At 45.6% G+C, this 25,850-nt stretch overlaps 26 non-coding genes across 26 annotated transcripts; all 26 read right to left on the bottom strand.

Annotated features, from left to right (window-relative positions):
- Positions 1-818: 818 nt before the first annotated feature.
- Positions 819-891, bottom strand: TRNAA-AGC (transfer RNA alanine (anticodon AGC)). The gene has a single exon. It is a non-coding gene; the product is annotated as a tRNA-Ala (tRNA).
- Positions 892-1,632: 741 nt separating this feature from the next.
- TRNAY-GUA (transfer RNA tyrosine (anticodon GUA)) lies at positions 1,633-1,731 on the bottom strand. Its single transcript has 2 exons — positions 1,695-1,731; positions 1,633-1,668 (listed from the first exon to the last, which is right to left on the bottom strand). It is a non-coding gene; the product is annotated as a tRNA-Tyr (tRNA).
- Positions 1,732-2,649: 918 nt separating this feature from the next.
- Positions 2,650-2,748, bottom strand: TRNAY-GUA (transfer RNA tyrosine (anticodon GUA)). Its single transcript has 2 exons — positions 2,712-2,748; positions 2,650-2,685 (listed from the first exon to the last, which is right to left on the bottom strand). It is a non-coding gene; the product is annotated as a tRNA-Tyr (tRNA).
- A 106-nt stretch (positions 2,749-2,854) lies between these two features.
- TRNAA-AGC (transfer RNA alanine (anticodon AGC)) lies at positions 2,855-2,927 on the bottom strand. Its single transcript has one exon. It is a non-coding gene; the product is annotated as a tRNA-Ala (tRNA).
- Positions 2,928-3,666: 739 nt separating this feature from the next.
- On the bottom strand, positions 3,667-3,765 carry TRNAY-GUA (transfer RNA tyrosine (anticodon GUA)). Its single transcript has 2 exons — positions 3,729-3,765; positions 3,667-3,702 (listed from the first exon to the last, which is right to left on the bottom strand). It is a non-coding gene; the product is annotated as a tRNA-Tyr (tRNA).
- Positions 3,766-5,904: 2,139 nt separating this feature from the next.
- On the bottom strand, positions 5,905-5,977 carry TRNAA-AGC (transfer RNA alanine (anticodon AGC)). The gene has a single exon. It is a non-coding gene; the product is annotated as a tRNA-Ala (tRNA).
- A 739-nt stretch (positions 5,978-6,716) lies between these two features.
- Positions 6,717-6,815, bottom strand: TRNAY-GUA (transfer RNA tyrosine (anticodon GUA)). The gene is made up of 2 exons: positions 6,779-6,815; positions 6,717-6,752 (listed from the first exon to the last, which is right to left on the bottom strand). It is a non-coding gene; the product is annotated as a tRNA-Tyr (tRNA).
- Positions 6,816-6,921: 106 nt separating this feature from the next.
- Positions 6,922-6,994, bottom strand: TRNAA-AGC (transfer RNA alanine (anticodon AGC)). The gene has a single exon. It is a non-coding gene; the product is annotated as a tRNA-Ala (tRNA).
- A 944-nt stretch (positions 6,995-7,938) lies between these two features.
- Positions 7,939-8,011, bottom strand: TRNAA-AGC (transfer RNA alanine (anticodon AGC)). The gene has a single exon. It is a non-coding gene; the product is annotated as a tRNA-Ala (tRNA).
- Positions 8,012-8,751: 740 nt separating this feature from the next.
- On the bottom strand, positions 8,752-8,850 carry TRNAY-GUA (transfer RNA tyrosine (anticodon GUA)). Its single transcript has 2 exons — positions 8,814-8,850; positions 8,752-8,787 (listed from the first exon to the last, which is right to left on the bottom strand). It is a non-coding gene; the product is annotated as a tRNA-Tyr (tRNA).
- A 917-nt stretch (positions 8,851-9,767) lies between these two features.
- TRNAY-GUA (transfer RNA tyrosine (anticodon GUA)) lies at positions 9,768-9,866 on the bottom strand. The gene is made up of 2 exons: positions 9,830-9,866; positions 9,768-9,803 (listed from the first exon to the last, which is right to left on the bottom strand). It is a non-coding gene; the product is annotated as a tRNA-Tyr (tRNA).
- A 106-nt stretch (positions 9,867-9,972) lies between these two features.
- On the bottom strand, positions 9,973-10,045 carry TRNAA-AGC (transfer RNA alanine (anticodon AGC)). Its single transcript has one exon. It is a non-coding gene; the product is annotated as a tRNA-Ala (tRNA).
- Positions 10,046-10,784: 739 nt separating this feature from the next.
- Positions 10,785-10,883, bottom strand: TRNAY-GUA (transfer RNA tyrosine (anticodon GUA)). The gene is made up of 2 exons: positions 10,847-10,883; positions 10,785-10,820 (listed from the first exon to the last, which is right to left on the bottom strand). It is a non-coding gene; the product is annotated as a tRNA-Tyr (tRNA).
- Positions 10,884-10,989: 106 nt separating this feature from the next.
- Positions 10,990-11,062, bottom strand: TRNAA-AGC (transfer RNA alanine (anticodon AGC)). Its single transcript has one exon. It is a non-coding gene; the product is annotated as a tRNA-Ala (tRNA).
- A 6,497-nt stretch (positions 11,063-17,559) lies between these two features.
- On the bottom strand, positions 17,560-17,658 carry TRNAY-GUA (transfer RNA tyrosine (anticodon GUA)). Its single transcript has 2 exons — positions 17,622-17,658; positions 17,560-17,595 (listed from the first exon to the last, which is right to left on the bottom strand). It is a non-coding gene; the product is annotated as a tRNA-Tyr (tRNA).
- A 106-nt stretch (positions 17,659-17,764) lies between these two features.
- TRNAA-AGC (transfer RNA alanine (anticodon AGC)) lies at positions 17,765-17,837 on the bottom strand. Its single transcript has one exon. It is a non-coding gene; the product is annotated as a tRNA-Ala (tRNA).
- Positions 17,838-18,575: 738 nt separating this feature from the next.
- Positions 18,576-18,674, bottom strand: TRNAY-GUA (transfer RNA tyrosine (anticodon GUA)). Its single transcript has 2 exons — positions 18,638-18,674; positions 18,576-18,611 (listed from the first exon to the last, which is right to left on the bottom strand). It is a non-coding gene; the product is annotated as a tRNA-Tyr (tRNA).
- Positions 18,675-19,592: 918 nt separating this feature from the next.
- TRNAY-GUA (transfer RNA tyrosine (anticodon GUA)) lies at positions 19,593-19,691 on the bottom strand. The gene is made up of 2 exons: positions 19,655-19,691; positions 19,593-19,628 (listed from the first exon to the last, which is right to left on the bottom strand). It is a non-coding gene; the product is annotated as a tRNA-Tyr (tRNA).
- Positions 19,692-19,797: 106 nt separating this feature from the next.
- TRNAA-AGC (transfer RNA alanine (anticodon AGC)) lies at positions 19,798-19,870 on the bottom strand. The gene has a single exon. It is a non-coding gene; the product is annotated as a tRNA-Ala (tRNA).
- Positions 19,871-20,814: 944 nt separating this feature from the next.
- On the bottom strand, positions 20,815-20,887 carry TRNAA-AGC (transfer RNA alanine (anticodon AGC)). Its single transcript has one exon. It is a non-coding gene; the product is annotated as a tRNA-Ala (tRNA).
- Positions 20,888-21,624: 737 nt separating this feature from the next.
- TRNAY-GUA (transfer RNA tyrosine (anticodon GUA)) lies at positions 21,625-21,723 on the bottom strand. The gene is made up of 2 exons: positions 21,687-21,723; positions 21,625-21,660 (listed from the first exon to the last, which is right to left on the bottom strand). It is a non-coding gene; the product is annotated as a tRNA-Tyr (tRNA).
- A 106-nt stretch (positions 21,724-21,829) lies between these two features.
- TRNAA-AGC (transfer RNA alanine (anticodon AGC)) lies at positions 21,830-21,902 on the bottom strand. Its single transcript has one exon. It is a non-coding gene; the product is annotated as a tRNA-Ala (tRNA).
- A 738-nt stretch (positions 21,903-22,640) lies between these two features.
- TRNAY-GUA (transfer RNA tyrosine (anticodon GUA)) lies at positions 22,641-22,739 on the bottom strand. The gene is made up of 2 exons: positions 22,703-22,739; positions 22,641-22,676 (listed from the first exon to the last, which is right to left on the bottom strand). It is a non-coding gene; the product is annotated as a tRNA-Tyr (tRNA).
- A 918-nt stretch (positions 22,740-23,657) lies between these two features.
- TRNAY-GUA (transfer RNA tyrosine (anticodon GUA)) lies at positions 23,658-23,756 on the bottom strand. The gene is made up of 2 exons: positions 23,720-23,756; positions 23,658-23,693 (listed from the first exon to the last, which is right to left on the bottom strand). It is a non-coding gene; the product is annotated as a tRNA-Tyr (tRNA).
- A 106-nt stretch (positions 23,757-23,862) lies between these two features.
- On the bottom strand, positions 23,863-23,935 carry TRNAA-AGC (transfer RNA alanine (anticodon AGC)). Its single transcript has one exon. It is a non-coding gene; the product is annotated as a tRNA-Ala (tRNA).
- A 739-nt stretch (positions 23,936-24,674) lies between these two features.
- On the bottom strand, positions 24,675-24,773 carry TRNAY-GUA (transfer RNA tyrosine (anticodon GUA)). The gene is made up of 2 exons: positions 24,737-24,773; positions 24,675-24,710 (listed from the first exon to the last, which is right to left on the bottom strand). It is a non-coding gene; the product is annotated as a tRNA-Tyr (tRNA).
- Positions 24,774-25,850: the final 1,077 nt, after the last annotated feature.

Below are 25,850 nucleotides of genomic sequence, written 5' to 3'. Positions count from 1 at the left end.
TTTGTCTTCACAGAGTGTTGAGCAAACAAAAAGTAGGAATTTTAGAAAGGTGTGATACAACCGGTAAAAAGTAATCAGACTCCCAAAAGTGGAAGCAGACAAAACGGGTCGCTAGAGGTATTAAGTCAAATACAAAGCACTTTGTCTTCAAACAAAGTAGTGGGCTGCTGCCAATAAGGGTCGCTACTGACTTTAGTTCTTCTCCAATGACCTAGTAGATGGAATGGAGTGTGGGAGATAGCACTCTTGCCCTTGTTGCTTTTTTTTTGTGCTCTGGACTGAGGTGCAGTGAGGCTAAAAAGGGGGAACTTGATGGCCACTGAGCTATGAAAGGATACCCCACAAGAGTCTTTTTTGGCCTTTGATCCTCAACCCTACCCAGCTGAACTTTGTAACTCTTTCTAGCAAGCTGCCCGACTCCCCTTTTTTAATTGAGTCAGGGTAACAGTAATAGGTAATTACCCTGGCAGGTAGAAGCCCAAAAATGGTTTGCCAGAGATGTGGGCCGTTTTCCACTAAAGCGGTGGAGTAAGGAAGACGCTGTTGTATCATGGGATGCAAACGGGAAAGGGTCAACAAGAAAGACGGTGTGTTATCAACGTGACGTAAAAGTTCCTTCGAGACGGAATCGAACCAGCAACCTAAGGATTACAGTTTTCTCAACATTTTTTCAATCTACAGTGCTCCGCTCTACCAGCTGAGCTATCGAAGGATACCCCAGCTCAGGTTTTGCCAGCCTTTGATCCTCATTCCTAGCGAGCGGAAGGTGCAGAAAATGAGTGTTTGTCTCTGGGGTTCAAGATGGAAAAGCATGTGTGTGGAGGATGCGGGCATCGATCCCGCTACCTCTCGCATGCTAAGCGAGCGCTCTACCATTTGAGCTAATCCCCCATCTATACACAACTGCGCAAGAGACGCGGGCGGATGAGCGGAACTGCGATGTCAGAGTTAACGATGGAACGCCACACAGTTTCATTGGAATGGAGGACTGTGTATTTTACAACATTTCTTTTGTCTTCACAGAGTGTTGAGCAAGGGGTCAACAAAAAGTAGGAATTTTAGAAAGGTGTGATACAACCGGTAAAAAGTAATCAGACTCCCAAAAGTGGAAGCAGACAAAACGGGTCGCTAGAGGTATTAAGTCAAATACAAAGCACTTTGTCTTCAAACAAAGTAGTGGGCTGCTGCCAATAAGGGTCGCTACTGACTTTAGTTCTTCTCCAATGACCTAGTAGATGGAATGGAAAGTGGGAGATAGCACTCTTGCCCTTGTTGCTTTTTTTTTTTGTGCTCTGGACTGAGGTGCAGTGAGGCTAAAAAGGGGGAACTTGATGGCCACTGAGCTATGAAAGGATACCCCACAAGAGTCTTTTTTGGCCTTTGATCCTCAACCCTACCCAGCTGAACTCTGTAACTCTTTCTAGCAAGCTGCCCGACTCCCCTTTTTTAATTGAGTCAGGGTAACAGTAATAGGTAATTACCCTGGCAGGTAGAAGCCCAAAAATGGTTTGCCAGAGATGTGGGCCGTTTTCCACTAAAGCGGTGGAGTAAGGAAGACGCTGTTGTATCATGGGATGCAAACGGGAAAGGGTCAACAAGAAAGACGGTGTGTTATCAACGTGACGTAAAAGTTCCTTCGAGCCGGAATCGAACCAGCAACATAAGGATTACAGTTTTCTCAACATTTTGTCAATCTACAGTCCTCCGCTCTACCAGCTGAGCTATCGAAGGATACCCCAGCTAAGGTTTTGCCAGCCTTTGATCCTCATTCCTAGCGAGCGGAAGGTGCAGAAAATGAGTGTTTGTCTCTGGGGTTCAAGATGGAAAAGCATGTGTGTGGAGGATGCAGGCATCGATCCCGCTACCTCTCGCATGCTAAGCGAGCGCTCTACCATTTGAGCTAATCCCCCATCTATACACAACTGCGCAAGAGACGCGGGCGGATGAGCGGAACTGCGATGTCAGAGTTAAATATGGAACGCCACACAGTTTCATTGGAATGGAGGACTGTGTATCTTTCAACATTTCTTTTGTCTTCACAGAGTGTTGAGCAAGGGGTCAACAAAAAGTAGGAATTTTAGAAAGGTGTGATACAACCGGTAAAAAGTAATCAGACTCCCAAAAGTGGAAGCAGACAAAACGGGTCGCTAGAGGTATTAAGTCAAATACAAAGCACTTTGTCTTCAAACAAAGTAGTGGGCTGCTGCCAATAAGGGTCGCTACTGACTTTAGTTCTTCTCCAATGACCTAGTAGATGGAATGGAAAGTGGGAGATAGCACTCTTGCCCTTGTTGCTTTTTTTTTGTGCTCTGGACTGAGGTGCAGTGAGGCTAAAAAGGGGGGACTTGATGGCCACTGAGCTATGAAAGGATACCCCACAAGAGTCTTTTTTGGCCTTTGATCCTCAACCCTACCCAGCTGAACTTTGTAACTCTTTCTAGCAAGCTGCCCGACTCCCCTTTTTTAATTGAGTCAGGGTAACAGTAATAGGTAATTACCCTGGCAGGTAGAAGCCCAAAAATGGTTTGCCAGAGATGTGGGCCGTTTTCCACTAAAGCGGTGGAGTAAGGAAGACGCTGTTGTATCATGGGATGCAAACGGGAAAGGGTCAACAAGAAAGACGGTGTGTTATCAACGTGACGTAAAAGTTCCTTCGAGCCGGAATCGAACCAGCAACCTAAGGATTACAGTTTTCTCAACATTTTTTCAATCTACAGTCCTCCGCTCTACCAGCTGAGCTATCGAAGGATACCCCAGCTCAGGTTTTGCCAGCCTTTGATCCTCATTCCTAGCGAGCGGAAGGTGCAGAAAATGAGTGTTTGTCTCTGGGGTTCAAGATGGAAAAGCATGTGTGTGGAGGATGCGGGCATCGATCCCGCTACCTCTCGCATGCTAAGCAAGCGCTCTACCATTTGAGCTAATCCCCCATCTATTCACATCTGCGCAAGAGACGCGGGCGGATGAGCGGAACTGCGATGTCAGAGTTAACGATGGAACGCCACACAGTTTCATTGGAATGGAGGACTGTGTATTTTACAACATTTCTTTTGTCTTCACAGAGTGTTGAGCAAGGGGTCAACAAAAAGTAGGAATTTTAGAAAGGTGTGATACAACCGGTAAAAAGTAATCAGACTCCCAAAAGTGGAAGCAGACAAAACGGGTCGCTAGAGGTATTAAGTCAAATACAAAGCACTTTGTCTTCAAACAAAGTAGTGGGCTGCTGCCAATAAGGGTCGCTACTGACTTTAGTTCTTCTCCAATGACCTAGTAGATGGAATGGAAAGTGGGAGATAGCACTCTTGCCCTTGTTGCTTTTTTTTTGTGCTCTGGACTGAGGTGCAGTGAGGCTAAAAAGGGGGAACTTGATGGCCACTGAGCTATGAAAGGATACCCCACAAGAGTCTTTTTTGGCCTTTGATCCTCAACCCTACCCAGCTGAACTCTGTAACTCTTTCTAGCAAGCTGCCCGACTCCCCTTTTTTAATTGAGTCAGGGTAACAGTAATAGGTAATTACCCTGGCAGGTAGAAGCCCAAAAATGGTTTGCCAGATATGTGGGCCGTTTTCCACTAAAGCGGTGGAGTAAGGAAGACGCTGTTGTATCATGGGATGCAAACGGGAAAGGGTCAACAAGAAAGACGGTGTGTTATCAACGTGACGTAAAAGTTCCTTCGAGCCGGAATCGAACCAGCGACCTAAGGATTACAGTTTTCTCAACATTTTGTCAATCTACAGTCCTCCGCTCTACCAGCTGAGCTATCGAAGGATACCCCAGCTAAGGTTTTGCCAGCCTTTGATCCTCATTCCTAGAGAGCGGAAGGTGCAGAAAATGAGTGTTTGTCTCTGGGGTTCAAGATGGAAAAGCATGTGTGTGGAGGATGCGGGCATCAATCCCGCTACCTCTCGCATGCTAAGCGAGCGCTCTACCATTTGAGCTAATCCCCCATCTATACACATCTGCGCAAGAGACGCGGGCGGATGAGCGGAACTGCGATGTCAGAGTTAACGATGGAACGCCACACAGTTTCATTGGAATGGAGGACTGTGTATTTTACAACATTTCTTTTGTCTTCACAGAGTGTTGAGCAAGGGGTCAACAAAAAGTAGGAATTTTAGAAAGGTGTGATACAACCGGTAAAAAGTAATCAGACTCCCAAAAGTGGAAGCAGACAAAACGGGTCGCTAGAGGTATTAAGTCAAATACAAAGCACTGTGTCTTCAAACAAAGTAGTGGGCTGCTGCCAATAAGGGTCGCTACTGACTTTAGTTCTTCTCCAATGACCTAGTAGATGGAATGGAAAGTGGGAGATAGCACTCTTGCCCTTGTTGCTTTTTTTTGTGCTCTGGACTGAGGTGCAGTGAGGCTAAAAAGGGGGAACTTGATGGCCACTGAGCTATGAAAGGATACCCCACAAGAGTCTTTTTTGGCCTTTGATCCTCAACCCTACCCAGCTGAAATCTGTAACTCTTTCTAGCAAGCTGCCCGACTCCCCTTTTTTAATTGAGTCAGGGTAACAGTAATAGGTAATTACCCTGGCAGGTAGAAGCCCAAAAATGGTTTGCCAGAGATGTGGGCCGTTTTCCACTAAAGCGGTGGAGTAAGGAAGACGCTGTTGTATCATGGGATGCAAACGGGAAAGGGTCAACAAGAAAGACGGTGTGTTATCAACGTGACGTAAAAGTTCCTTCGAGCCGGAATCGAACCAGCAACATAAGGATTACAGTTTTCTCAACATTTTGTCAATCTACAGTCCTCCGCTCTACCAGCTGAGCTGTCGAAGGATACCCCAGCTAAGGTTTTGCCAGCCTTTGATCCTCATTCCTAGCGAGCGGAAGGTGCAGAAAATGAGTGTTTGTCTCTGGGGTTCAAGATGGAAAAGCATGTGTGTGGAGGATGCAGGCATCGATCCCGCTACCTCTCGCATGCTAAGCGAGCGCTCTACCATTTGAGCTAATCCCCCATCTATAAACAACTGCGCAAGAGACGCGGGCGGATGAGCGGAACTGCGATGTCAGAGTTAACGATGGAACGCCACACAGTTTCATTGGAATGGAGGACTGTGTATTTTTCAACATTTCTTTTGTCTTCACAGAGTGTTGAGCAAGTGGTCAACAAAAAGTAGGAATTTTAGAAAGGTGTGATACAACCGGTAAAAAGTAATCAGACTCCCAAAAGTGGAAGCAGACAAAACGGGTCGCTAGAGGTATTAAGTCAAATACAAAGCACTTTGTCTTCAAACAAAGTAGTGGGCTGCTGCCAATAAGGGTCGCTACTGACTTTAGTTCTTCTCCAATGACCTAGTAGATGGAATGGAAAGTGGGAGATAGCACTCTTGCCCTTGTTGCTTTTTTTTTGTGCTCTGGACTGAGGTGCAGTGAGGCTAAAAAGGGGGGACTTGATGGCCACTGAGCTATGAAAGGATACCCCACAAGAGTCTTTTTTGGCCTTTGATCCTCAACCCTACCCAGCTGAACTCTGTAACTCTTTCTAGCAAGCTGCCCGACTCCCCTTTTTTAATTGAGTCAGGGTAACAGTAATAGGTAATTACCCTGGCAGGTAGAAGCCCAAAAATGGTTTGCCAGAGATGTGGGCCGTTTTCCACTAAAGCGGTGGAGTAAGGAAGACGCTGTTGTATCATGGGATGCAAACGGGAAAGGGTCAACAAGAAAGACGGTGTGTTATCAACGTGACGTAAAAGTTCCTTCGAGCCGGAATCAAACCAGCGACCTAAGGTTTACAGTTTTCTCAACATTTTGTCAATCTACAGTCCTCCGCTCTACCAGCTGAGCTATCGAAGGATACCCCAGCAAAGGTTTTGCCAGCCTTTGATCCTCATTCCTAGTGAGCGGAAGGTGCAGAAAATGAGTGTTTGTCTCTGGGGTTCAAGATGGAAAAGCATGTGTGTGGAGGATGCGGGCATCGATCCCGCTACCTCTCGCATGCTAAGCGAGCGCTCTACCATTTGAGCTAATCCCCCATCTATACACATCTGCGCAAGAGACGCGGGCGGATGAGCGGAACTGCGATGTCAGAGTTAACGATGGAACGCCACACAGTTTCATTGGAATGGAGGACTGTGTATTTTACAACATTTCTTTTGTCTTCACAGAGTGTTGAGCAAGGGGTCAACAAAAAGTAGGAATTTTAAAAAGGTGTGATACAACCGGTAAAAAGTAATCAGACTCCCAAAAGTGGAAGCAGACAAAACGGGTCGCTAGAGGTATTAAGTCAAATACAAAGCACTTTGTCTTCAAACAAAGTAGTGGGCTGCTGCCAATAAGGGTCGCTACTGACTTTAGTTCTTCTCCAATGACCTAGTAGATGGAATAGAAAGTGGGAGATAGCACTCTTGCCCTTGTTGCTTTTTTTTTGTGCTCTGGACTGAGGTGCAGTGAGGCTAAAAAGGGGGAACTTGATGGCCACTGAGCTATGAAAGGATACCCCACAAGAGTCTTTTTTGGCCTTTGATCCTCAACCCTACCCAGCTGAACTCTGTAACTCTTTCTAGCAAGCTGCCCGACTCCCCTTTTTTAATTGAGTCAGGGTAACAGTAATAGGTAATTACCCTGGGAGGTAGAAGCCCAAAAATGGTTTGCCAGAGATGTGGGCCGTTTTCCACTAAAGCGGTGGAGTAAGGAAGACGCTGTTGTATCATGGGATGCAAACGGGAAAGGATCAACAAGAAAGACGGTGTGTTATCAACGTGACGTAAAAGTTCCTTCGAGCCGGAATCGAACCAGCAACCTAAGGATTACAGTTTTCTCAACATTTTGTCAATCTACAGTCCTCCGCTCTACCAGCTGAGCTATCGAAGGATACCCCAGCTAAGGTTTTGCCAGCCTTTGATCCTCATTCCTAGCGAGCGGAAGGTGCAGAAAATGAGTTTTTGTCTCTGGGGTTCAAGATGGAAAAGCATGTGTGTGGAGGATGCGGGCATCGATCCCGCTACCTCTCGCATGCTAAGCGAGCGCTCTACCATTTGAGCTAATCCCCCATCTATACACATCTGCTCAAGAGACGCGGGCGGATGAGCGGAACTGCGATGTCAGAGTTAACGATGGAACGCCACACAGTTTCATTGGAATGGAGGACTGTGTATTTTACAACATTTCTTTTGTCTTCACAGAGTGTTGAGCAAGGGGTCAACAAAAAGTAGGAATTTTAGAAAGGTGTGATACAACCGGTAAAAAGTAATCAGACTCCCAAAAGTGGAAGCAGACAAAACGGGTCGCTAGAGGTATTAAGTCAAATACAAAGCACTTTGTCTTCAAACAAAGTAGTGGGCTGCTGCCAATAAGGGTCGCTACTGACTTTAGTTCTTCTCCAATGACCTAGTAGATGGAATGGAAAGTGGGAGATAGCACTCTTGCCCTTGTTGCTTTTTTTTTGTGCTCTGGACTGAGGTGCAGTGAGGCTAAAAGGGGGGAACTTGATGGCCACTGAGCTATGAAAGGATACCCCACAAGAGTCTTTTTTGGCCTTTGATCCTCAACCCTACCCAGCTGAAATCTGTAACTCTTTCTAGCAAGCTGCCTGACTCCCCTTTTTTAATTGAGTCAGGGTAACAGTAATAGGTAATTACCCTGGCAGGTAGAAGCCCAAAAATGGTTTGCCAGAGATGTGGGCCGTTTTCCATTAAAGCGGTGGAGTAAGGAAGACGCTGTTGTATCATGGGATGCAAACGGGAAAGGGTCAACAAGAAAGACGGTGTGTTATCAACGTGACGTAAAAGTTCCTTCGACCCGGAATCGAACCAGCAACCTAAGGATTACAGTTTTCTCAACATTTTGTCAATCTACAGTCCTCCGCTCTACCAGCTGAGCTATCGAAGGATACCCCAGCTAAGGTTTTGCCAGCCTTTGATCCTCATTCCTAGCGAGCGGAAGGTGCAGAAAATGAGTGTTTGTCTCTGGGGTTCAAGATGGAAAAGCATGTGTGTGGAGGATGCGGGCATCGATCCCGCTACCTCTCGCATGCTAAGCAAGCGCTCTACCATTTGAGCTAATCCCCCATCTATACACAACTGCGCAAGAGACGCGGGCGGATGAGCGGAACTGCGATGTCAGAGTTAACGATGGAACGCCACACAGTTTCATTGGAATGGAGGACTGTGTATTTTACAACATTTCTTTTGTCTTCACAGAGTGTTGAGCAAGGGGTCAACAAAAAGTAGGAATTTTAGAAAGGTGTGATACAACCGGTAAAAAGTAATCAGACTCCCAAAAGTGGAAGCAGACAAAACGGGTCGCTAGAGGTATTAAGTCAAATACAAAGCACTTTGTCTTCAAACAAAGTAGTGGGCTGCTGCCAATAAGGGTCGCTACTGACTTTAGTTCTTCTCCAATGACCTAGTAGATGGAATGGAAAGTGGGAGATAGCACTCTTGCCCTTGTTGCTTTTTTTTTTGTGCTCTGGACTGAGGTGCAGTGAGGCTAAAAAGGGGGAACTTGATGGCCACTGAGCTATGAAAGGATACCCCACAAGAGTCTTTTTTGGCCTTTGATCCTCAACCCTACCCAGCTGAAATCTGTAACTCTTTCTAGCAAGCTGCCCGACTCCCCTTTTTTAATTGAGTCAGGGTAACAGTAATAGGTAATTACCCTGGCAGGTAGAAGCCCAAAAATGGTTTGCCAGAGATGTGGGCCGTTTTCCACTAAAGCGGTGGAGTAAGGAAGACGCTGTTGTATCATGGGATGCAAACGGGAAAGGGTCAACAAGAAAGACGGTGTGTTATCAACGTGACGTAAAAGTTCCTTCGAGCCGGAATCGAACCAGCGACCTAAGGATTACAGTTTTCTCAACATTTTGTCAATCTACAGTCCTCCGCTCTACCAGCTGAGCTATCGAAGGATACCCCAGCTAAGGTTTTGCCAGCCTTTGATCCTCATTCCTAGCGAGCGGAAGGTGCAGAAAATGAGTGTTTGTCTCTGGGGTTCAAGATGGAAAAGCATGTGTGTGGAGGATGCGGGCATCGATCCCGCTACTTCTCGCATGCTAAGCGAGCGCTCTACCATTTGAGCTAATCCCCCATCTATACACAACTGCGCAAGAGACGCAGGCGGATGAGCGGAACTGCGATGTCAGAGTTAACGATGGAACGCCACACAGTTTCATTGGAATGGAGGACTGTGTATTTTACAACATTTCTTTTGTCTTCACAGAGTGTTGAGCAAGGGGTCAACAAAAAGTAGAAATTTTAGAAAGGTGTGATACAACCGGTAAAAAGTAATCAGACTCCCAAAAGTGGAAGCAGACAAAACGGGTCGCTAGAGGTATTAAGTCAAATACAAAGCACTTTGTCTTCAAACAAAGTAGTGGGCTGCTGCCAATAAGGGTCGCTACTGACTTTAGTTCTTCTCCAATGACCTAGTAGATGGAATGGAAAGTGGGAGATAGCACTCTTGCCCTTGTTGCTTTTTTTTGTGCTCTGGACTGAGGTGCAGTGAGGCTAAAAAGGGGGAACTTGATGGCCACTGAGCTATGAAAGGATACCCCACAAGAGTCTTTTTTGGCCTTTGATCCTCAACCCTACCCAGCTGAACTCTGTAACTCTTTCTAGCAAGCTGCCCGACTCCCCTTTTTTAATTGAGTCAGGGTAACAGTAATAGGTAATTACCCTGGCAGGTAGAAGCCCAAAAATGGTTTGCCAGAGATGTGGGCCGTTTTCCACTAAAGCGGTGGAGTAAGAAAGACGCTGTTGTATCATGGGATGCAAACGGGAAAGGGTCAACAAGAAAGACGGTGTGTTATCAACGTGACGTAAAAGTTCCTTCGAGCCGGAATCGAACCAGCAACATAAGGATTACAGTTTTCTCAACATTTTGTCAATCTACAGTCCTCCGCTCTACCAGCTGAGCTATCGAAGGATACCCCAGCTAAGGTTTTGCCAGCCTTTGATCCTCATTCCTAGCGAGCGGAAGGTGCAGAAAATGAGTGTTTGTCTCTGGGGTTCAAGATGGAAAAGCATGTGTGTGGAGGATGCGGGCATCGATCCCGCTACCTCTCGCATGCTAAGCGAGCGCTCTACCATTTGAGCTAATCCCCCATCTATACACAACTGCGCAAGAGACGTGGGGGGATGAGCGGAACTGCGATGTCAGAGTTAACGATGGAACGCCACACAGTTTTATTGGAATGGAGGACTGTGTATTTTACAACATTTCTTTTGTCTTCACAGAGTGTTGAGCAGGGGGTCAACAAAAAGTAGGAATTTTAGAAAGGTGTGATACAACCGGTAAAAAGTAATCAGACTCCCAAAAGTGGAAGCAGACAAAACGGGTCGCTAGAGGTATTAAGTCAAATACAAAGCACTTTGTCTTCAAACAAAGTAGTGGGCTGCTGCCAATAAGGGTCGCTACTGACTTTAGTTCTTCTCCAATGACCTAGTAGATGGAATGGAAAGTGGGAGATAACACTCTTGCCCTTGTTGCTTTTTTTTTGTGCTCTGGACTGAGGTGCAGTGAGGCTAAAAAGGGGGGACTTGATGGCCAGTGAGCTATGAAAGGATACCCCACAAGAGTCTTTTTTGGCCTTTGATCCTCAACCCTACCCAGCTGAACTCTGTAACTCTTTCTAGCAAGCTGCCCGACTCCCCTTTTTTAATTGAGTCAGGGTAACAGTAATAGGTAATTACCCTGGCAGGTAGAAGCCCAAAAATGGTTTGCCAGAGATGTGGGCCGTTTTCCACTAAAGCGGTGGAGTAAGGAAGACGCTGTTGTATCATGGGATGCAAACGGGAAAGGGTCAACAAGAAAGACGGTGTGTTATCAACGTGACATAAAAGTTCCTTCGAGCCGGAATCGAACCAGCGACCTAAGGATTACAGTTTTCTCAACATTTTGTCAATCTACAGTCCTCCGCTCTACCAGCTGAGCTATCGAAGGATACCCCAGCTAAGGTTTTGCCAGCCTTTGATCCTCATTCCTAGTGAGCGGAAGGTGCAGAAAATGAGTGTTTGTCTCTGGGGTTCAAGATGGAAAAGCATGTGTGTGGAGGATGCAGGAATCGATCCCGCTACCTCTCGCATGCTAAGCGAGCGCTCTACCATTTGAGCTAATCCCCCATCTATACACAACTGCGCAAGAGACGCGGGCGGATGAGCGGAACTGCGATGTCAGAGTTAACGATGGAACGCCACACAGTTTCATTGGAATGGAGGACTGTGTATTTTACAACATTTCTTTTGTCTTCACAGAGTGTTGAGCAAGGGGTCAACAAAAAGTAGGAATTTTAGAAAGGTGTGATACAACCGGTAAACTAGAAAATTGAATACTCACCTTCCGTAATTTTCTTTTCTTGTATAAACAATGGCGGCATACTCATGGGTTAGGCCACGCCCCCTGACCCCTATAGGACAGACTTCTCTATAAGTGTGCTGAATCACCCCCCCTCCGCCATTCTTTGTATAAATCAGTCCTCGAATGGACAGAAGGGTGGGATTCGTATGCCGCCATTGTTTATACAAGAAAAGAAAATTACGGAAGGTGAGTATTCAATTTTCTAGTTTCTTGCATAAACATGGCGGCATACTCATGGGATGTACCAAATTAACCACAAGGGAGGGATATAATGAATGCAATAAACACACTAATTTATTTACAATTTGCAGACAAAACAGATTTTGCAAATGATAATGATGACAAGGCAGCAGGATCAATACAATAATGTGACATAAATGTATTAACTGAGGACCAACTGGCCGCTTTGCAAATTGTGTCCATAGACACCCTTGAGAAGCATGCATAGGAGGCCGCCATTCCTCGTGTTGAATGCGCTCTGACTTCCTGAGGTATTGGTAAACCTCTTGTTTGGTAACTTAATTGAATCATTTTTACTAACCAGGCCGACAAGGTCCTTGCAGTAACTTTTTTGCCCTTGTTAACCCCTTGATAGTTCACAAATAAATGATCAGAAGATCTAAATGGTGCTGTGACTGTTAAATAGGCTTTTATTGATCTGCCTACATCTAGCGGGTGATTTTCTCCATCAACCGAAAATGTAGGAAGAGTTAGCTCCTGATTAATATGGAAACTTGACGCCACTTTTGGTACATATGAAAGAATTGGCCTCAGCACTACCCTGTCCGGAAAGAATTCTAGTAAGCCTCTTGAGCAGCCGAGGGCCTGTATATCAGATACTCTTTTAGCAGATGATATTGCTGTTAGGAACAACGTTTTAAAAGTTGTGTCCTGTAAGGAGGCTGATTCTACAGGGTGGAAAGGAGGTGACGACAATGTGTCCAACACTATACATAAATCCCATTTCGGAAAGAACGGTTTTCTCGGTGGACGAATTTTCATTACTGCTTTCAAGAACTGTACTATTAGTGGATGATGTGCCCACTTTTCCCCTGTCAGGGCAGACAGAGCTGAGACTTGTACCTTTAGTGCTGAGAGGCTCAAGGATTTTTCTACTCCTGTTTGCAGAAAGTCCAGTATGTTTCCTACTGATGGAGATAGCTTATCAAAGCTAGTCTTTGTTGCGTAGGCAGCAAATTTTTCCCAAATTCTATAATATGTGCGATTCGTTGAGGGTTTCCTGGCCCTGAGGAGCGTCTCTACCACCTGACTCGAACACCCCTGATCTACATAAGCCTGCCTCTCAGTTTCCAGGCTGTCAAATGCAGGGACTCCACTTCTGGGTAAAGAAGATTCCCCTGATATAGCAGGTCGTGTTGAAGTGGTAGATGTATCGGTTCCACTAGGCTTAGTTCCATGGCTAGTGCAAACCAGGGTCTCCGTGGCCAAAAAGGCATTATAGTTATGATCGTGGCGGACTCTTTCAAGACTTTTTGAAGAAATCTCGGGATCATTGGAAATGGTGGGAAAGCATAACCGGTTTTGAAGTTCCATCTCTGCGTCAGGCAATCTGTTCCTGCCGCTTGGGGATGTGGATATCTGGAAAAAAAGACTGGCATTTTCGAGTTTTCCGGTGTCGCCCACAGGTCTATATCTGGAATTCCCCATTTCTTGATTATAAGAGAGAATATTCGATCGTTCAGGCGCCACTCGTTTTGATCCGCAAACCTCCTGCTCAAGCGATCTGCTACGATATTCCTGTCTCCTGGAAGGTAAGTAGCTGAAAGATTGAGTACATTCTTTTGGGCACAATCCATAATTTTGCTTGTCTCCTGTAAGAGGGTTAAACTCCGTGTTCCCCCCTGTCGTCTTATGTAGGTTACAGCTGTTATGTTGTCTATTCTTAGTAGAACATTTTTCCCCTGAATCAGAAAGTGAAAGGACTTCAGTGCCATATAAGCCGCCCTCAGTTCTAAAACGTTGGAAGGAACATACCTTTGATTGGTGACCCATTTGTCCTGGAGAAAAATGTTGTTGCAATGTGCCCCCCAACCTATTATACTTGCATCTGACGTGATCAACACTGGATCCGGCGGCTGGATCTGATGACAGTTCAATAAGTGGCTTCTGCATTTCCACCACCTCAGGGATGAAATTACTTCCTTCGTGAGAGACAATGGTTGCATTAAACTCCTCCTGTTCCATTTTCTCAGAAAAAAGTTCTGGAGTACTCTCATGTGCCAATGGGCCCACCTCACCATCGGAATCGTCGATGATAGTGTTCCTAAAAGACTCATGCATCTTCTTGCATATAATCGATTGGATTGTAGCACCCGATCCACTTTCTGTAGAATCATACTTATCTTTTGGTCTGGTAGAAGTATCTTGTTTTCTGTTGTTTTGAATCTGGCGCCTAAAAAGATCATGTCCTGTGATGGTACCAGTTGGCTTTTCTTCCAGTTTATTAGCCATCCCAATTTCTGTAATGTAGCTAGTAACGTTCTTTGTTGCTTGAGAAGAATATTCCTGTCTTGGTTCAGTAGGAGTATATCGTCTAAGTAGTGAAAAGTTCTTAAGCCCTGGGTTCTGAGAAATGCTATGACTGGCAGAAGAATTTTTGTGAAAGTCCTTGGTGCTGTAGATATGCCGAATGGAAGAGATTGAAATTGGTAATGTTTGTCTTGAACTGCGAAGCGGAGAAATTTTTGAAATCTTTTGCTTATGGGGACATGAAGATAAGCGTCGGCTAAGTCTATAGAAGTCATCCAGTCGTTTACCTGTATCATAGGAGTTATTGACTGAAGAGATTCCATTTTGAAATGGCTTACTTTTATAAATTGATTTAGAAATTTCAAATCCAATACTGGTCTCCAGCCCCCTGTTGTCTTTGGCACCAAGAATAGAGGTGAGTAGATTCCTTTGAATCTTTGCTGTTCCGGTACTTCTATAATTGCTCTTGCTGCTCTGAGAGTATTCACATAATTTAATAACGCCTGCTGTTTTATACTGCTTCCTGGCATCCTTGTAAGTATAAATCTGTTTAACGGAGGTTTCCTCTTGAATCTCCACCTGTGGCCTTGCCTTATTGTGTTCAGGACCCAAGCATCCTGTAGGATTTCCACCCAAGATTTCCAGTAGAGGCGAAGTCTTGCCCCTACCGGAGTATCTTGAGTGGACGCACCCTCAAAAAGACTTTTTATTCTGCTGAGTGGACGTCGCTACCTTGTTCTTATTATTTCTCATGAAAGTAGACTGAGTACCCCTCCAGTTTTTATTGAACTGCTTTCCTGGTCTGTATGATTTTGCTTGCTGAAATCTGTTTGATCTTCTTGGTACCTGTTGTCTATAAGTTTGCGGCTTTTTATCCTGTGGAATAAGCCCTGTTTTTCCTCCGGAAACCAAGGAAATAGCTTTGTCCATAGCGGACCCAAAAAGGTGTACCCCATCATAAGGTATCTTGCACCAATTATTTCTCGATGCCTGGTCAGCAGACCAGGGTTTTAACCAAAGGGCTCTTTTGGCAGTTACGTTATGCAACATTGATCTTGCTGACGATCTTATTACGTCTATCGCGGCTTCTCCAATAAAATCCCCTGAGATTTTTAATTCATCTAGTGCCTTTATAATTGATTGTTTGTCTGTATCCGTGTTTATCATTATTTCCACATTTTCAACCCATATTTTAATGGCCTTTGCTAATGAGGTTAGGGCTATAGCTGGTTTACATGCTGCTCCTGAGGCCAGAAAGGCCTTTTTCATATCTATGTCTATTTTTCTATCCAATGGATCTTTGAAAAGCACTGCATCATCCATTGGCAGAGTAACATGCTTGGCCAGCCTCATTATAGAGGCGTCCACCATAGGGGCTGTTTCAATCAACTTTGCTTCTTCATCTTTCAATGGATACAGTTTAGAGAATCTATTGGATAATGAAGGTTTCTTGTCCTGTTTGGACCATTCTTTAAGAATAATGTCTTTAATTATTTTCATAAAGGGGAAGGATTTAGGTTGGGCTTGCAAGTGTGGATAATATCTATCTGGCTCTTCGTTTAATTCGTCTTCTTCCTGCCATTCTATTGCTGATTTGATCGCTGCCACAAAAGCTGGTACTAAGGCAAAGTCAAACCCTATGGGCGGCATATCTGCTTGAGATGATGAATCATCTGTTTGTACCGGTGGTGCTGATGTAGCATTCGGTTGCGTAGCAGACATTTTTTGAAAAGTGTCCTGCACTGCCTGCTGTATAAAGGATAATACTTGCTCATTGTCTTTCTCCTTTTCCCTGCCCAACTCTGTAAAGCAAGATTCGCATACTTTTTTATCTGGCATGGCCGGTTGTGCACATGACCAACATAGACTAGGGTCTGGTTTATCATGGCGCGTTAACACTTGTAAATCAGGGGATCTAGGTCGCTGTCTTCTCTGTGGAGAATCATGTGCATAGCGATGTCTCATAGGCGAGAAATGATCAGAGTCATATGGGTCGTATGAAGGCGGACGTCTCGGTGAGCGTCTAAATTCATATCTATAGTCAATATAATCTCTGGGAGATCTATCCCTGAACTCGTTATAGCGGCTTCTCCCTGAACGTTGTTCTGGTGAATGCCTATAATCAAAGTTTCTAGTAGAATTCCTTCTGTAATCATAGTCCATATTAGAAGAACTCTTCCTGGGCAAGCTTGATCGCTGATAATTATACTGATAGCGAGGCTCAGGATTCTTAGATAAGGACTGGATGCCTTTAGCGACCATAAGTCCTTCTTCTCTCTCATCCGGACTGTGAAAACACAAAAGGAAGAAAATATGGTGTTTTCACTAAAAAAATCCGAATAAAATACATGAAGAGAGAGAAAAGCACTCTTTTTAGGATACTGCCCAGCACCAGGTGAACTAGAGAAACATACAATAGCCCACCACCTGTGCTCACACCAGTGTCATGGATACATTTAGTATCCTGTACCTGGAAGCCCCAGCAGAAGTTCCTGGCAATGAATCCTCCATATCACCTGAGTAAAACAGTTTTACTGATCAGTCCCTGCATTACAGCATTGTAGCTTATCCATATCAATAACAGGAGAATTCCTCATACCTGTCTCAGAAGACGAATAGGATACCAGTGTACCTCCAGGCATTTGTTCCTAGAATCCTGTCACAGGAGCGTGGTACCAGCTGCTGAATGCTGCCACCCACGCTGCTACTGCAACACCACGCTGGACGCTTTCCTGAGTCTCTGCTTCCTGGTTAAGTTCCTCTGCTGGCCAATCCGTGCAGGAGGGGGCAAATCTCGTGTCTCGCGAGACTTGCTGTCATACACCCAGCGCCATCTTAGCTTCTGGCATGGGAAACTAAGCCTGATTGGCCGGATCCCCAAGTCTCGTTCCTACTCTCGTGAGATCTCGGAGGAATCACAAATGGAGCAGCAGCAGTATCCTGGCCTTTTCCTCTGTTTAAGAGAAAGTATAGACGGCCACTGTAGTGCGGGAAGAGGCTCAGAAACCCGCAGAAAGAAGCAGTTACCTCAAAAAAGAAAAAAGGAGGTAGGTTTAAAAAAAAAAAGACAGAAAGAAAAAAAACTCACAGAGAACCTGTCCATTGAGGACAGAAAAAAAGAATGGCGGAGGGGGGGTGATTCAGCACACTTATAGAGAAGTCTGTCCTATAGGGGTCAGGGGGCGTGGCCTAACCCATGAGTATGCCGCCATGTTTATGCAAGAAAAAGTAATCAGACTCCCAAAAGTGGAAGCAGACAAAACGGGTCGCTAGAGGTATTAAGTCAAATACAAAGCACTTTGTCTTCAAACAAAGTAGTGGGCTGCTGCCAATAAGGGTCGCTACTGACTTTAGTTCTTCTCCAATGACCTAGTAGATGGAATGGAAAGTGGGAGATAGCACTCTTGCCCTTGTTGCTTTTTTTTTTGTGCTCTGGACTGAGGTGCAGTGAGGCTAAAAAGGGGGAACTTGATGGCCACTGAGCTATGAAAGGATACCCCACAAGAGTCTTTTTTGGCCTTTGATCCTCAACCCTACCCAGCTGAACTCTGTAACTCTTTCTAGCAAGCTGCCCGACTCCCCTTTTTTAATTGAGTCAGGGTAACAGTAATAGGTAATTACCCTGGCAGGTAGAAGCCCAAAAATGGTTTGCCAGAGATGTGGGCCGTTTTCCACTAAAGCGGTGGAGTAAGGAAGACGCTGTTGTATCATGGGATGCAAACGGGAAAGGGTCAACAAGAAAGACGGTGTGTTATCAACGTGACGTAAAAGTTCCTTCGAGCCGGAATCGAACCAGCGACCTAAGGATTACAGTTTTCTCAACATTTTGTCAATCTACAGTCCTCCGCTCTACCAGCTGAGCTATCGAAGGATACCCCAGCTAAGGTTTTGCCAGCCTTTGATCCTCATTCCTAGCGAGCGGAAGGTGCAGAAAATGAGTGTTTGTCTCTGGGGTTCAAGATGGAAAAGCATGTGTGTGGAGGATGCGGGCATCGATCCCGCTACCTCTCGCATGCTAAGCGAGCGCTCTACCATTTGAGCTAATCCCCCATCTATACACATCTGCGCAAGAGACGCGGGCGGATGAGCGGAACTGCGATGTCAGAGTTAACGATGGAACGCCACACAGTTTCATTGGAATGGAGGACTGTGTATTTTACAACATTTCTTTTGTCTTCACAGAGTGTTGAGCAAGGGGTCAACAAAAAGTAGGAATTTTAAAAAGGTGTGATACAACCGGTAAAAAGTAATCAGACTCCCAAAAGTGGAAGCAGACAAAACGGGTCGCTAGAGGTATTAAGTCAAATACAAAGCACTTTGTCTTCAAACAAAGTAGTGGGCTGCTGCCAATAAGGGTCGCTACTGACTTTAGTTCTTCTCCAATGACCTAGTAGATGGAATGGAAAGTGGGAGATAGCACTCTTGCCGTTGTTGCTTTTTTTTGTGCTCTGGACTGAGGTGCAGTGAGGCTAAAAAGGGGGAACTTGATGGCCACTGAGCTATGAAAGGATACCCCACAAGAGTCTTTTTTGGCCTTTGATCCTCAACCCTACCCAGCTGAACTCTGTAACTCTTTCTAGCAAGCTGCCCGACTCCCCTTTTTTAATTGAGTCAGGGTAACAGTAATAGGTAATTACCCTGGCAGGTAGAAGCCCAAAAATGGTTTGCCAGAGATGTGGGCCGTTTTCCACTAAAGAGGTGGAGTAAGGAAGACGCTGTTGTATCATGGGATGCAAACGGGAAAGGATCAACAAGAAAGACGGTGTGTTATCAACGTGACGTAAAAGTTCCTTCGAGCCGGAATCAAACCAGCGACCTAAGGATTACAGTTTTCTCAACATTTTGTCAATCTACAGTCCTCCGCTCTACCAGCTGAGCTATCGAAGGATAACCCAGCTAAGGTTTTGCCAGCCTTTGATCCTCATTCCTAGCGAGTGGAAGGTGCAGAAAATGAGTGTTTGTCTCTGGGGTTCAAGATGGAAAAGCATGTGTGTGGAGGATGCGGGCATCGATCCCGCTACCTCTCGCATGCTAAGCGAGTGCTCTACCATTTGAGCTAATCCCCTATCTATACACATCTGCGCAAGAGACGCGGGCGGATGAGCGGAACTGCGATGTCAGAGTTAACGATGGAACGCCACACAGTTTCATTGGAATGGAGGACTGTGTATTTTACAACATTTCTTTTGTCTTCACAGAGTGTTGAGCAAGGGGTCAACAAAAAGTAGGAATTTTAGAAAGGTGTGATACAACCGGTAAAAAGTAATCAGACTCCCAAAAGTGGAAGCAGACAAAACGGGTCGCTAGAGGTATTAAGTCAAATACAAAGCACTTTGTCTTCAAACAAAGTAGTGGGCTGCTGCCAATAAGGGTCGCTACTGACTTTAGTTCTTCTCCAATGACCTAGTAGATGGAATGGAAAGTGGGAGATAGCACTCTTGCCCTTGTTGCTTTTTTTTTGTGCTCTGGACTGAGGTGCAGTGAGGCTAAAAAGGGGGAACTTGATGGCCACTGAGCTATGAAAGGATACCCCACAAGAGTCTTTTTTGGCCTTTGATCCTCAACCCTACCCAGCTGAACTCTGTAACTCTTTCTAGCAAGCTGCCCGACTCCCCTTTTTTAATTAAGTCAGGGTAACAGTAATAGGTAATTACCCTGGCAGGTAGAAGCCCAAAAATGGTTTGCCAGAGATGTGGGCCGTTTTCCACTAAAGCGGTGGAGTAAGGAAGACGCTGTTGTATCATGGGATGCAAACGGGAAAGGGTCAACAAGAAAGACGGTGTGTTATCAACGTGACGTAAAAGTTCCTTCGAGCCGGAATCGAACCAGCGACCTAAGGATTACAGTTTTCTCAACATTTTGTCAATCTACAGTCCTCCGCTCTACCAGCTGAGCTATCGAAGGATACCCCAGCTAAGGTTTTGCCAGCCTTTGATCCTCATTCCTAGCGAGCGGAAGGTGCAGAAAATGAGTGTTTGTCTCTGGGGTTCAAGATGGAAAAGCATGTGTGTGGAGGATGCGGGCATCGATCCCGCTACCTCTCACATGCTAAGCGAGCGCTCTACCATTTGAGCTAATCCCCCATCTATACACAACTGCGCAAGAGACGTGGGCGGATGAGCGGAACTGCGATGTCAGAGTTAACGATGGAACGCCACACAGTTTTATTGGAATGGAGGACTGTGTATTTTACAACATTTCTTTTGTCTTCACAGAGTGTTGAGCAGGGGGTCAACAAAAAGTAGGAATTTTAGAAAGGTGTGATACAACCGGTAAAAAGTAATCAGACTCCCAAAAGTGGAAGCAGACAAAACGGGTCGCTAGAGGTATTAAGTCAAATACAAAGCACTTTGTCTTCAAACAAAGTAGTGGGCTGCTGCCAATAAGGGTCGCTACTGACTTTAGTTCTTCTCCAATGACCTAGTAGATGGAATGGAAAGTGGGAGATAGCACTCTTGCCCTTGTTGCTTTTTTTTTGTGCTCTGGACTGAGGTGCAGTGAGGCTAAAAAGGGGGGACTTGATGGCCACTGAGCTATGAAAGGATACCCCACAAGAGTCTTTTTTGGCCTTTGATCCTCAACCCTACCCAGCTGAACTCTGTAACTCTTTCTAGCAAGCTGCCCGACTCCCCTTTTTTAATTGAGTCAGGGTAACAGTAATAGGTAATTACCCTGGCAGGTAGAAGCCCAAAAATGGTTTGCCAGAGATGTGGGCCGTTTTCCACTAAAGCGGTGGAGTAAGGAAGACGCTGTTGTATCATGGGATGCAAACGGGAAAGGGTCAACAAGAAAGACGGTGTGTTATCAACGTGACGTAAAAGTTCCTACGAGCCGGAATCGAACCAGCGACCTAAGGATTACAGTTTTCTCAACATTTTGTCAATCTACAGTCCTCCGCTCTACCAGCTGAGCTATCGAAGGATACCCCAGCTAAGGTTTTGCCAGCCTTTGATCCTCATTCCTAGTGAGCGGAAGGTGCAGAAAATGAGTGTTTGTCTCTGGGGTTCAAGATGGAAAAGCATGTGTGTGGAGGATGCGGGAATCGATCCCGCTACCTCTCGCATGCTAAGCGAGCGCTCTACCATTTGAGCTAATCCCCCATCTATACACAACTGCGCAAGAGACGCGGGCGGATGAGCGGAACTGCGATGTCAGAGTTAACGATGGAACGCCACACAGTTTCATTGGAATGGAGGACTGTGTATTTTACAACATTTCTTTTGTCTTCACAGAGTGAAGCAAGGGGTCAACAAAAAGTAGGAATTTTAAAAAGGTGTGATACAACCGGTAAAAAGTAATCAGACTCCCAAAAGTGGAAGCAGACAAAACGGGTCGCTAGAGGTATTAAGTCAAATACAAAGCACTTTGTCTTCAAACAAAGTAGTGGGCTGCTGCCAATAAGGGTCGCTACTGACTTTAGTTCTTCTCCAATGACCTAGTAGATGGAATGGAAAGTGGGAGATAGCACTCTTGCCCTTGTTGCTTTTTTTTTGTGCTCTGGACTGAGGTGCAGTGAGGCTAAAAAGGGGGAACTTGATGGCCACTGAGCTATGAAAGGATACCCCACAAGAGTCTTTTTTGGCCTTTGATCCTCAACCCTACCCAGCTGAACTCTGTAACTCTTTCTAGCAAGCTGCCCGACTCCCCTTTTTTAATTGAGTCAGGGTAACAGTAATAGGTAATTACCCTGGCAGGTAGAAGCCCAAAAATGGTTTGCCAGAGATGTGGGCCGTTTTCCACTAAAGCGGTGGAGTAAGGAAGACGCTGTTGTATCATGGGATGCAAACGGGAAAGGGTCAACAAGAAAGACGGTGTGTTATCAACGTGACGTAAAAGTTCCTTCGAGCCGGAATCGAACCAGCGACCTAAGGATTACAGTTTTCTCAACATTTTGTCAATCTACAGTCCTCCGCTCTACCAGCTGAGCTATCGAAGGATACCCCAGCTAAGGTTTTGCCAGCCTTTGATCCTCATTCCTAGCGAGCGGAAGGTGCAGAAAATGAGTGTTTGTCTCTGGGGTTCAAGATGGAAAAGCATGTGTGTGGAGGATGCGGGCATCGATCCCGCTACCTCTCGCATGCTAAGCGAGCGCTCTACCATTTGAGCTAATCCCCCATCTATACACATCTGCACAAGAGACGCGGGCGGATGAGCGGAACTGCGATGTCAGAGTTAACGATGGAACGCCACACAGTTTCATTGGAATGGAGGACTGTGTATTTTACAACATTTCTTTTGTCTTCACAGAGTGTTGAGCAAGTGGTCAACAAAAAGTAGGAATTTTAGAAAGGTGTGATACAACCGGTAAAAAGTAATCAGACTCCCAAAAGTGGAAGCAGACAAAACGGGTCGCTAGAGGTATTAAGTCAAATACAAAGCACTTTGTCTTCAAACAAAGTAGTGGGCTGCTGCCAATAAGGGTCGCTACTGACTTTAGTTCTTCTCCAATGACCTAGTAGATGGAATGGAAAGTGGGAGATAGCACTCTTGCCCTTGTTGCTTTTTTTTGTGCTCTGGACTGAGGTGCAGTGAGGCTAAAAAGGGAGAACTTGATGGCCACTGAGCTATGAAAGGATACCCCACAAGAGTCTTTTTTGGCCTTTGATCCTCAACCCTACCCAGCTGAACTCTGTAACTCTTTCTAGCAAGCTGCCCGACTCCCCTTTTTTAATTAAGTCAGGGTAACAGTAATAGGTAATTACCCTGGCAGGTAGAAGCCCAAAAATGGTTTGCCAGAGATGTGGGCCGTTTTCCACTAAAGCGGTGGAGTAAGGAAGACGCTGTTGTATCATGGGATGCAAACGGGAAAGGGTCAACAAGAAAGACGGTGTGTTATCAACGTGACGTAAAAGTTCCTTCGAGCCGGAATCGAACCAGCGACCTAAGGATTACAGTTTTCTCAACATTTTGTCAATCTACAGTCCTCCGCTCTACCAGCTGAGCTATCGAAGGATACCCCAGCTCAGGTTTTGCCAGCCTTTGATCCTCATTCCTAGCGAGCGGAAGGTGCAGAAAATGAGTGTTTGTCTCTGGGGTTCAAGATGGAAAAGCATGTGTGTGGAGGATGCGGGCATAGATCCCGCTACCTCTCGCATGCTAAGCGAGCGCTCTACCATTTGAGCTAATCCCTCATCTATACACATCTGCGCAAGAGACGCGGGCGGATGAGCGGAACTGCGATGTCAGAGTTAACGATGGAACGCCACACAGTTTCATTGGAATGGAGGACTGTGTATTTTACAACATTTCTTTTGTCTTCACAGAGTGTTGAGCAAGGGGTCAACAAAAAGTAGGAATTTTAGAAAGGTGTGATACAACCGGTAAAAAGTAATCAGACTCCCAAAAGTGGAAGCAGACAAAACGGGTCGCTAGAGGTATTAAGTCAAATACAAAGCACTTTGTCTTCAAACAAAGTAGTGGGCTGCTGCCAATAAGGGTCGCTACTGACTTTAGTTCTTCTCCAATGACCTAGTAGATGGAATGGAAAGTGGGAGATAGCACTCTTGCCCTTGTTGCTTTTTTTTTGTGCTCTGGACTGAGGTGCAGTGAGGCTAAAAAGGGGGAACTTGATGGCCACTGAGCTATGAAAGGATACCCCACAAGAGTCTTTTTTGGCCTTTGATCCTCAACCCTACCCAGCTGAACTCTGTAACTCTTTCTAGCAAGCTGCCCGACTCCCCTTTTTTAATTGAGTCAGGGTAACAGTAATAGGTAATTACCCTGGCAGGTAGAAGCCCAAAAATGGTTTGCCAGAGATGTGGGCCGTTTTCCACTAAAGCGGTGGAGTAAGGAAGACGCTGTTGTATCATGGGATGCAAACGGGAAAGGGTCAACAAGAAAGACGGTGTGTTATCAACGTGACGTAAAAGTTCCTTCGAGCCGGAATCGAACCAGCGACCTAAGGATTACAGTTTTCTCAACATTTTGTCAATCTACAGTCCTCCGCTCTACCAGCTGAGCTATCGAAGGATACCCCAGCTAAGGTTTTGCCAGCCTTTGATCCTCATTCCTAGCGAGCGGAAGGTGCAGAAAATGAGTGTTTGTCTCTGGGGTTCAAGATGGAAAAGCATGTGTGTGGAGGATGCGGGCATCGATCCCGCTACCTCTCGCATGCTAAGCGAGCGCTCTACCATTTGAGCTAATCCCCCACCTATACACATCTGCACAAGAGACGCGGGCGGATGAGCGGAACTGCGATGTCAGAGTTAACGATGGAACGCCACACAGTTTCATTGGAATGGAGGACTGTGTATTTTACAACATTTCTTTTGTCTTCACAGAGTGTTGAGCAAGTGGTCAACAAAAAGTAGGAATTTTAGAAAGGTGTGATACAACCGGTAAAAAGTAATCAGACTCCCAAAAGTGGAAGCAGACAAAACGGGTCGCTAGAGGTATTAAGTCAAATACAAAGCACTTTGTCTTCAAACAAAGTAGTGGGCTGCTGCCAATAAGGGTCGCTACTGACTTTAGTTCTTCTCCAATGACCTAGTAGATGGAATGGAAAGTGGGAGATAGCACTCTTGCCCTTGTTGCTTTTTTTTTGTGCTCTGGACTGAGGTGCAGTGAGGCTAAAAAGGGGGAACTTGATGGCCACTGAGCTATGAAAGGATACCCCACAAGAGTCTTTTTTGGCCTTTGATCCTCAACCCTACCCAGCTGAACTCTGTAACTCTTTCTAGCAAGCTGCCCGACTCCCCTTTTTTAATTAAGTCAGGGTAACAGTAATAGGTAATTACCCTGGCAGGTAGAAGCCCAAAAATGGTTTGCCAGAGATGTGGGCCGTTTTCCACTAAAGCGGTGGAGTAAGGAAGACGCTGTTGTATCATGGGATGCAAACGGGAAAGGGTCAACAAGAAAGACGGTGTGTTATCAACGTGACGTAAAAGTTCCTTCGAGCCGGAATCGAACCAGCGACCTAAGGATTACAGTTTTCTCAACATTTTGTCAATCTACAGTCCTCCGCTCTACCAGCTGAGCTATCGAAGGATACCCCAGCTAAGGTTTTGCCATCCTTTGATCCTCATTCCTAGCGAGCGGAAGGTGCAGAAAATGAGTGTTTGTCTCTGGGGTTCAAGATGGAAAAGCATGTGTGTGGAGGATGTGGGCATCGATCCCGCTACCTCTCGCATGCTAAGCGAGCGCTCTACCATTTGAGCTAATCCCCCATCTATACACATCTGCGCAAGAGACGCGGGCGGATGAGCGGAAGTGCGATGTCAGAGTTAACGATGGAACGCCACACAGTTTCATTGGAATGGAGGACTGTGTATTTTACAACATTTCTTTTGTCTTCACAGAGTGTTGAGCAAGGGGTCAACAAAAAGTAGGAATTTTAGAAAGGTGTGATACAACCGGTAAAAAGTAATCAGACTCCCAAAAGTGGAAGCAGACAAAACGGGTCGCTAGAGGTATTAAGTCAAATACAAAGCACTTTGTCTTCAAACAAAGTAGTGGGCTGCTGCCAATAAGGGTCGCTACTGACTTTAGTTCTTCTCCAATGACCTAGTAGATGGAATGGAAAGTGGGAGATAGCACTCTTGCCCTTGTTGCTTTTTTTTTGTGCTCTGGACTGAGGTGCAGTGAGGCTAAAAAGGGGGAACTTGATGGCCACTGAGCTATGAAAGGATACCCCACAAGAGTCTTTTTTGGCCTTTGATCCTCAACCCTACCCAGCTGAACTCTGTAACTCTTTCTAGCAAGCTGCCCGACTCCCCTTTTTCAATTGAGTCAGGGTAACAGTAATAGGTAATTACCCTGGCAGGTAGAAGCCCAAAAATGGTTTGCCAGAGATGTGGGCCGTTTTCCACTAAAGCGGTGGAGTAAGGAAGACGCTGTTGTATCATGGGATGCAAACGGGAAAGGGTCAACAAGAAAGACGGTGTGTTATCAACGTGACGTAAAAGTTCCTTCGAGCCGGAATTGAACCAGCGACCTAAGGATTACAGTTTTCTCAACATTTTGTCAATCTACAGTCCTCATTTCTACCAGCTGAGCTATCGAAGGATACCCCAGCTAAGGTTTTGCCAGCCTTTGATCCTCATTCCTAGTGAGCGGAAGGTGCAG

Source organism: Hyperolius riggenbachi, chromosome 4 (genome assembly GCF_040937935.1).
Source record: "Hyperolius riggenbachi isolate aHypRig1 chromosome 4, aHypRig1.pri, whole genome shotgun sequence".
Lineage (NCBI taxonomy): Eukaryota > Metazoa > Chordata > Amphibia > Anura > Hyperoliidae > Hyperolius > Hyperolius riggenbachi.
The sequence above is the reverse complement of the archived record's forward strand: the minus strand, read 5'-3'. Positions and strand labels throughout refer to the sequence as shown.